This window comes from Schistocerca americana, chromosome 8 (assembly GCF_021461395.2).
Source record: "Schistocerca americana isolate TAMUIC-IGC-003095 chromosome 8, iqSchAmer2.1, whole genome shotgun sequence".
In the NCBI taxonomy this organism is placed as follows: Eukaryota; Metazoa; Arthropoda; class Insecta; order Orthoptera; family Acrididae; genus Schistocerca; species Schistocerca americana.
The window spans coordinates 324,939,963-324,948,133 of NC_060126.1; positions in this window are offsets into that span (position 1 = coordinate 324,939,963).

Here is an 8,171-nt window from a genome sequence, read left to right on the forward strand (position 1 = left end):
GACAGGATCCTCACGCATGTGTCACCTATCAGAGTCGTATCTGGACGCAAGGGGGTCTCATATCACCCAAATGGCATATATCCCACACCATTACAGAACCTACACCAGCTTTAACAGTTCCCTGCTGACATGCGGGGTCCATGGGTTCATAAAGTTGGCTCCATTCGCTTGATAGAATTTGAAACGAGACTCGTCCAACCAGGCAACAAGTTACCAGTCATCAACAGTCCAATGTAGGTGTTGACGGGACTAGGCGAGGCGTAAAGTTTTGTGTCGTGCACACATAAAGGGTACAGGAGTGGGCCTTCTTGCTCAGAATGACCATATCGATGATCGTTGAATCGGTCACTAACTGACACTTGTTGACGGCCAAGCATGTGCCGAATGATGCACTTCTCTTGCTTGAACGATTCTCTTCAGTCGTCGTTGGTGCCGTTCCTGCAGGATCTTTTTCCGGGCGCAGCGATGTCAGAGATGCATTGTCTTACCAGATTCCTGATATTCACGGTATACTCGTGAAATGGTCGCAAGGGAAATCCCCATTTCATCGCTACCTCGGAGATGCTGCGTCCCATCGCTCGTGCACCAACTATAACACCACATTCAAACACACTTACATCTTGATAACTTGCCGTTGTAGCAGCAGTAACCGATCTAATAACTGTGCCAGACACTTGTTGTCTTGCATAGGCGTTTCCTGCCGCAGTGCAGTATTCTGCCTGTTTACATATCTCTGTACTAGAATACGTATGCCTATACTAGTTTCTCTGGCGCTTCAGTATATATCATTCATTCAAATGTCTGGAGTAACATGATGCTTAGATGACCACACAGGAATGAATTAAAGTTTAGGTAGCGTCGACAATTGTAGAACATATATCTTCTTCTTGTAAAGTATCGTTGTAATTCTTCTGGAAGTTACAGGTCGACAAATGAGTCGATGCTGTAAACGTTATTTGTATTTTTCTAACGAATGCTACCCATGTGGGTTCCATGTCCTCTTGCTACATCTAGATTCACAGTTCCGCATTCTCCCGATTTCCACATAGTCTTCGTAATGATTTCCGCATAAACACACCTCGGACTCTCAGAATTCTGAATTTCTTCTGAACTCGCTTAAGCAGATATGTATTCGTAAGCGCGCTGTATGGTAGTACTGCTAGGGGGATATTTTTTGTTTATGAAGGTAGCTTGTCTTTTCTTACATGGTTTCAAGTTCAGTCCTTTTCCGTTGGCTGCTGCCTCCATCATTCAGTTATGTCTTCATGCCTCCTGCATTTGCTCCTGGGAGTTTTGTGCATTCCGTCCTTGCAATAGCCGCTACGCCCCCACCAGTGAACCTACCGCCGAGAGACCCAGTAGGGCAGGAATGAGGAAGAGAATAAATCCACTTTACATCTTGGGTACTGGTAGAACATTGGATGTTATTTTGCTGCCCAAAAAGCAAAACTCTTCCACTACTTTCAGTGTCCCATTTCCTAATCAATTTCCCTCAGCATCACCTTAACATTTCATTACCGTCGTTCTGCTTTTGTTGATGTTCACCTTACATCCTCCTTTCAGGCACGGTTCATTGCGTTCAACTGCTTCTCCAAATCTTTGCTGTCTCTGACAGATTTACAATGTCGTCGGCAAACCTCAAGGTTTTTATTTCTTCTCTCTGGATGTTAATTCCTACTACAAATTTTTCTTTGGTTTCCTTTACCGCTTGTTAAATGTATAGATTGAATAACATCTAGGAAAGGCTACAATCCTATCTCTCTCCCTTCCCAACCATTGCTTCCCTTTCGTGCCCCTCGACTCTTCTGGTTTCTGTAAAACTACAAAAGACCCTTCCGCTTCTTATTTTTTACCCCTGTCACCCTCAGAATTTAAAACCTGTTTTTGGAATATCTGTCTTACCATAATATTAGTCTGAAACCTTCCATTGTCTGCCAATCTCTTCCATGTATACAATTTTCTTTCATGAATCTTAGACCAAGTATTAGCGATGATTAAGTTACGCTCAGTGCAAAATTCTACCAGGCGGCTTCCTCTTTAATTTCTTACCCCCAGTCCATATTCACCTATTAATTTTTCTTGTCTTCCTTTTCCTACTATCGAATTCCAGTCCCCCATGAGTATTAACTTCGCCTCTCCGTTTGAATAATTTCTTTTAACTCATCATACATTTCTTCAATCTCTTCATCATCTGCGGAACAAGTTGTTGTATAAATATGTATTTCTGTGGTAATAGTGGGTTTTCTTGTCTATTTTGGCCACAATAGTGTGTTCACTAAGCTTTTCGCAGTAGCTTATCCGCGTTTCTTCTTTTCATTATTAAACCTACTCCTGCATTACCAAAATTTGATTTTGTATTTATAACCCTGCATTCACCGGACCAGAGCTCATGTTCCTCTTGCCACTGAACTTCACTAATTCCCACTACATCTAGCTTTACCCTATCCATTTCCCTTTTTAAGTTTTCTAACCTACCTGCCCGATTAAAGGATCTGACATTCCACACTCCGATCCGTAGAACGCCAGTTTTGTTTCTCCTTAGGACGACGTGCTCCTGAGTAATCCCCTCAAGGAGATCCGACTGGGGGACTATTTTACCCAATAGGACGCCATCATTATTTAACCATACAGTAAAGCTTCATGCCCTCAGGAAAAACTACTGCTATAGTATCACCTTACTTAATAATAATAGTTTTATGATCTACTTTCTCTAAAAAAAGGGGCACTAGGAAACAAAATAAGTACAGGAAGGAGAACTGATATAGATGTTTGGATGTAAATAGACATTTCCCATGACAGGAATTGCATACACAATTTTTAACGACTTGGTAACTTGTTTGGTAGAGTAAGTGATTCTGATGCATCACTCTAGTGCTAATATGTGACATAGGTAGGCCTATTAGACGTTTACTATCTCTACTGTAATATTTTTTCTGCTTGAGCTTTGTCATGTTTAGGTATAGTTTATTGCTTTTGTTGCTGCTGTTTGCCAGGCATTGTCCTACTGATCTTTACGATGTATTAAGCCAGTTTTACTACTGATTTATTTTCTTGTTGCTGCACATTGGCTCATATTAATTTTAATGCTGCATTTTCTTTGATAATTTACATTTATTGCTGCTTGCTTCGCCACTTTGCATTTTTTCCTCATTCTTGTTTGTGTTAATGTCCGTGCTGCTGCAATGCCTCATCCCTTAGTTTATGCGTCTGAGCTCAGTAAATTTAAGTTAGTTTAAGGGGGGGGGATGCTATATAAGAAACTAACTATGGAGAATAGGTAATAAAAGTATTGAGAAGTTATATTTGGGCCAAAATGAGTATTGTACAATGAGAAATAATTATTTTGAAAGAGGATATGAATAGATAAGTAGGGTTTATGGACAACATTGTTAGGTAGGATTTTCTTGAAAACACATAAGGGGGTAATAAATACGTGAAAATACTAATACAGAAATCATGCGTAGATAGAACTTTTTGGGAATATTGATAAACTAAGGGAGACCTCTGAGAAGTAAAGAAAGTTTTGTTTGCAAACGAAATACGATAAATACTGCAGTACCATACGTTATACTGATAACAAACCCTGTCCTTTCCTCTTGTGTTATTTCACTATGTGTTTATGTGTACCCTTGTGTGTCTATGTTCTTCCTGTCTTCATGTGTATATCTGATAAGAGTTATGTTGTAGGATTTTTCTAATACTAAGGTGCATTTACTATGATGAGGAGTACTGTTATCCTCAGATACAACCTTTTCTTTAGTTTGAAAAAATGTTTGGATATTAGTTATTCTGTTATGTTTTCCTTTTTATTTTCATGTATCAATTTGATGTGCACACAAATATTCTCATGTTTTTCAATTACTTACTTATGTCACAATTCCTATAATACTCATGCATATGCTTATTTATATTCTTCTGTAACGCCTGGATTACTACTAATGTTATTTTTATATTTTTAACTAAGTTTCTTTTGTACCTATGTAATTGTATTATCATGTTATAAAATTATACACCAGTTCTTCAAATTAAGTGTATCGTGGGGTTTCGTTTCACTGCAGACATTTCTGTTAGTCATAGTAGCCTATATGCACAATATGTGAGAAGTTAAAAGAAAACAAAAAGGACTGTTGGTGCTTGCACGTGTGTTGATAATTCAGCAAGGGACTCGTTAACAGCATTGCTGGTTCTAAGAACATTTCAAAAAATTTTTTGGGAATGCTCAAGTGGTGGTTCATGTACTTGCTATATTATCCGCAAGTCTCTTCGTTGGTGATTGTGCACCCGCGCAGTTACAATGGATGGCTGATAGCCATATCTACAAGGACTACAGTGGGTCTGCACCTATGGTGGCCCTCCAACACCATTATCTCTACAAGGACTAACGTGGGTCTACACCTGTGGGGGCCCACAGTACCATAGTCTCTAGCAACACTACAGTGGGTCTGCACCTGTGATGGCTGACTAATACCATTATCTCTCTGTGATGATCTACCTACCAATATTCTTCAAAACTTCGACTGACTCTGCTGTGGGTTTGCCTTGTTGCGGCCCATTACCGGTCTGCATGTCAAGAGTCAGCACTGTCTTTCCGTTGGAAGGACAGCACTACTTCTTCAAGACTGCGTGGAAATACACTAGTTCCATGTGCATTTTCTTTTACTGCTCAGACTTTGTGCATAAGACTGCAGTTACTACTTTGATGAATGATTAGGACTGTCTTTATGGACTGTGAGGACAATTTTTACTTTTGACCAACAGCAAACGAATAAGTGTGTGGATTTGATATATTTTTTATCGTTAATATGAAAAATTTTAGCATATCAGTATTGGCCACTGCACAAAACAATTTGTAAATTTTTTGGGGGGAGCATGGGGCGATGTAAGTAAGCTGTTTAGGTTTTTATGTTGGTGACGCCTCGTAGTACTCTGTATTAAAATCGCTGACTGCGTCTGTCACTGGTTGGACTCACTGTTGGATTATTCGCTAGTGTAGTGTTAGGCAGTTGGATGTGAACAGCCTGTAGCGTTGGGCAGGTGGAGGTGAGCCGCCAGCAGTGATGGATGTGGGGAGAGAGATGCCAGAGTTTTGAGACGTTAATATGAGCAGACGATCTGGACGTGTGTCCGTGAGGAAAAGGAAATTTGTCAAACTGGATGTCACGAATATAATGACTTTTGAACATTATTAAGTTAAATGGTAAATACATTATTTGTTCTCTATCAAAATCTTTCATTTGCTAACTGTATGCCTATCAGTAGTTAGTGCCTTCAGTAGTTAGAACCTTTTATTTAGCTCGCAGTATTGGCGCTCGCTGTATTGCTGTAGTTCGAGTAAAGTAGATTTTGGTGAGGTAAGTGATTCATGAAGGATAGGTTACTGTTAGTCACGGCTATTCTTTTGTAGGGATTATTAAAGTCAGATTGCGTTGCGCTAAAATATTGTCTGTTAGTTTAGCAATGATCAGAATAAGTAAAGAGAAAACTGTCTGCGTACGTTCAGTTTTACTCAGCTGTTTCAGTGTCAAATAACGTAGACGTTTACCAGCACAGTCATTCTTTACATACAAAGGGGAACTTTCAATACTGTCTTGGTCAGTGGGACTGCAAGATTTTCCCTCAGCGTGTCATATAGTTTGCCTACGCACTTACGGTTGGCAGTTACAAGTTTTACTGCTCCTAGGACACTTTACTGTGCATCAACCTAGGGTGGTGATAAACGTTTTCTTTGCGCTTTGGACACTGCTACGTACAGTGTACTATTGGCTCCCTGTACTAAGAGTCCACACATGTGATGCAGTGTGCACTACTTTGAGTGTACAATAATATTTAGCAAATAATATACTTCAACAATATGTTTATGTCAAGCAATGATTTGTACCTATTTTCAGTTATGCAATTGTTTATGTCAAGTAATGATTTGTACCTATTTTCAATTATGCAACTGTTTATGTCAAGTAATGATTCGAACCTATTTTCATTCATGCAGCTGTTTTTGTCAAGCAATGATTTGTGCCTATATTCAGTCATGCAGCTATTAATGTCAAGTAATATTTTGTACTTATTTCCAGATATGAAGCTGTTTATGACCAGCAATAATGTTTACTCACTTTCTGTCATTTACAGTTTTATTATTAATTGTGTACTCGTATTGTATCATTAAACTTTTTTATTCACCTTTCTACATCTCTCTATCAGAATTATGTTTTTGTAAAGTAAAATTTCCCAGTCTCAGTAATGCCACTGAAATCACTTCGCATGTCAAAGTTTGGTCCGCCGGACCGCGAGGTAATGATAAGTGTTATGTATAATTTTTGTATCTGAATTTTTGGTAACTGAATCGATTGTGAGTGAGCAGCGAAGTTGGAAGCTGTATCGCAGAAGTTAAGTATCTTTGAGCAGTGCGAGGGCGCAATGGGGAGCAGACAATGTTTAGCTTTGGTAGAGGGTGCTGTCGAAGTTCATCTGTGTTATGCAAGTTAGGAAGCTACGGCAATATTATGATGTTTCAGTCGACCTGATTATCAGACTGATTTGTAAAGGAAGAAAACTAATGGAATGTCATGTAAATACAATAATAATGTTATGGTTCTTATCACTACTGCTTCGCCACCGAACTAACTTGGTTATTTTAATGAAAGTTGTTAGACTTGGGAGATAGGAAAGCGTATTGTTTGGATGTTGAGAAGTTCATTAAACATAAAATGTGCATTGAGCCCATTTTCTCAAGGTAGTGCCGTAGGCCCTCTGCTGTTCCTGATTTACATAAATGATTTAGGGGATAATCTGGGCAGCCCCCTTAGATTGTTTGCAGATGATGCTGTAATTTAGCATCTAGTGAAATCATCAGACGATCAGTTCCAATGAAAAAATGATGTAGAGAGAATTTCTGTATGGTGCGAAAAGTGGCAAGTGGCACTAAACGAAGAAGATTGCGAGGTCATCCACATGGGTACTAAAAGAAATCCGATAAATTTTGGGTATTTGATAAATCACACAAAACTAAGGGCTGTCAATTCGACTAAATACGTGGGAATTACAATTACGAGCAACTTAAATTGGAAAGACCACATAGATAATATTGTGGGGAAGGCGGAACAAATTCTGCGCTTTGTTGCCAGAACACTTAGAAGATGCGACATACCCTCTAAAGAGACAGCCTACATTACACTTGTCCGTCCTCTGCTGGAATATAGCTGCGCGGTGTGGGATCCTTACCAGGTAGGATTGATGCAGGACATCGAAAAAGTGCAAAGAAGGGCAGCCCGTTTCGTGTTATCGAGTCATAGGGTTGAGAGTGACACAGATATGATACGCGAGTTGGGGTGGCAGTCATTGAAACAAAGACGATTTTCTTCGCGGCGAGATCTATTTACAAAATTTCTACCACCAACTTTCTCTTCCGAATCCGAAAATATTTTGTTGAAACCCGCCTACGTAGGGAGAAATGATCATCATCATAAAATAGGAGAAATCAGTGCACCAGCGGAAAGATTTATATGTTCCTTTTTCCCACGCGCCAGTCGAGAGCGGAATGGTAGAAAAGTAGTATGAAAATGGTTCGATGAACCCTCTGCCAGGCACTTAAGTGTGTATTGTTGAGTAACCATGAAGACGTAGATGTAGGTGTAGACAAAAAAAAGAAACACAGAGTTGTAATTTTGCGCATATTTCATTTTTTTACCAACCTTTCTCGTACAATTCTTTTCAATGAATCATCCAGTCCAGCATGTTCGATAAACTGTTCGATTTGCAATTAACAGAGAACTCATGGCACCTCTCGAGTGTCTCTCTGTAGATACAGTAATGTGTAGGTTTAGCATAGCGGTGCACAAGACAGATCAGTAATGCGACGCGTTATCCAGATTTGCGCAGAATAGAGGTAAGGGGAAAATAATATGATTTTTTTTCTTTACTCAATCAGGGCCAACTTAGGTTATTAGGGGACAGTTTTTCTGATCAATTTTGCAAAACCATTTACTCTAGGTTTCATGTCCAAGTTAATTTTTCAGGCAATTTATACTGTTTAAAATTCTTGCAGTCTTGTACAGTGAAGCTTGTCTTTCACATTACGACAGTACAAGTTTCATTACGACAGTTCATTTATTACCACAGCGCTGGCTTACGTTCAGAAACAGAGTACTTCCGTCAAATTTTTAGTTTTTTATATACCT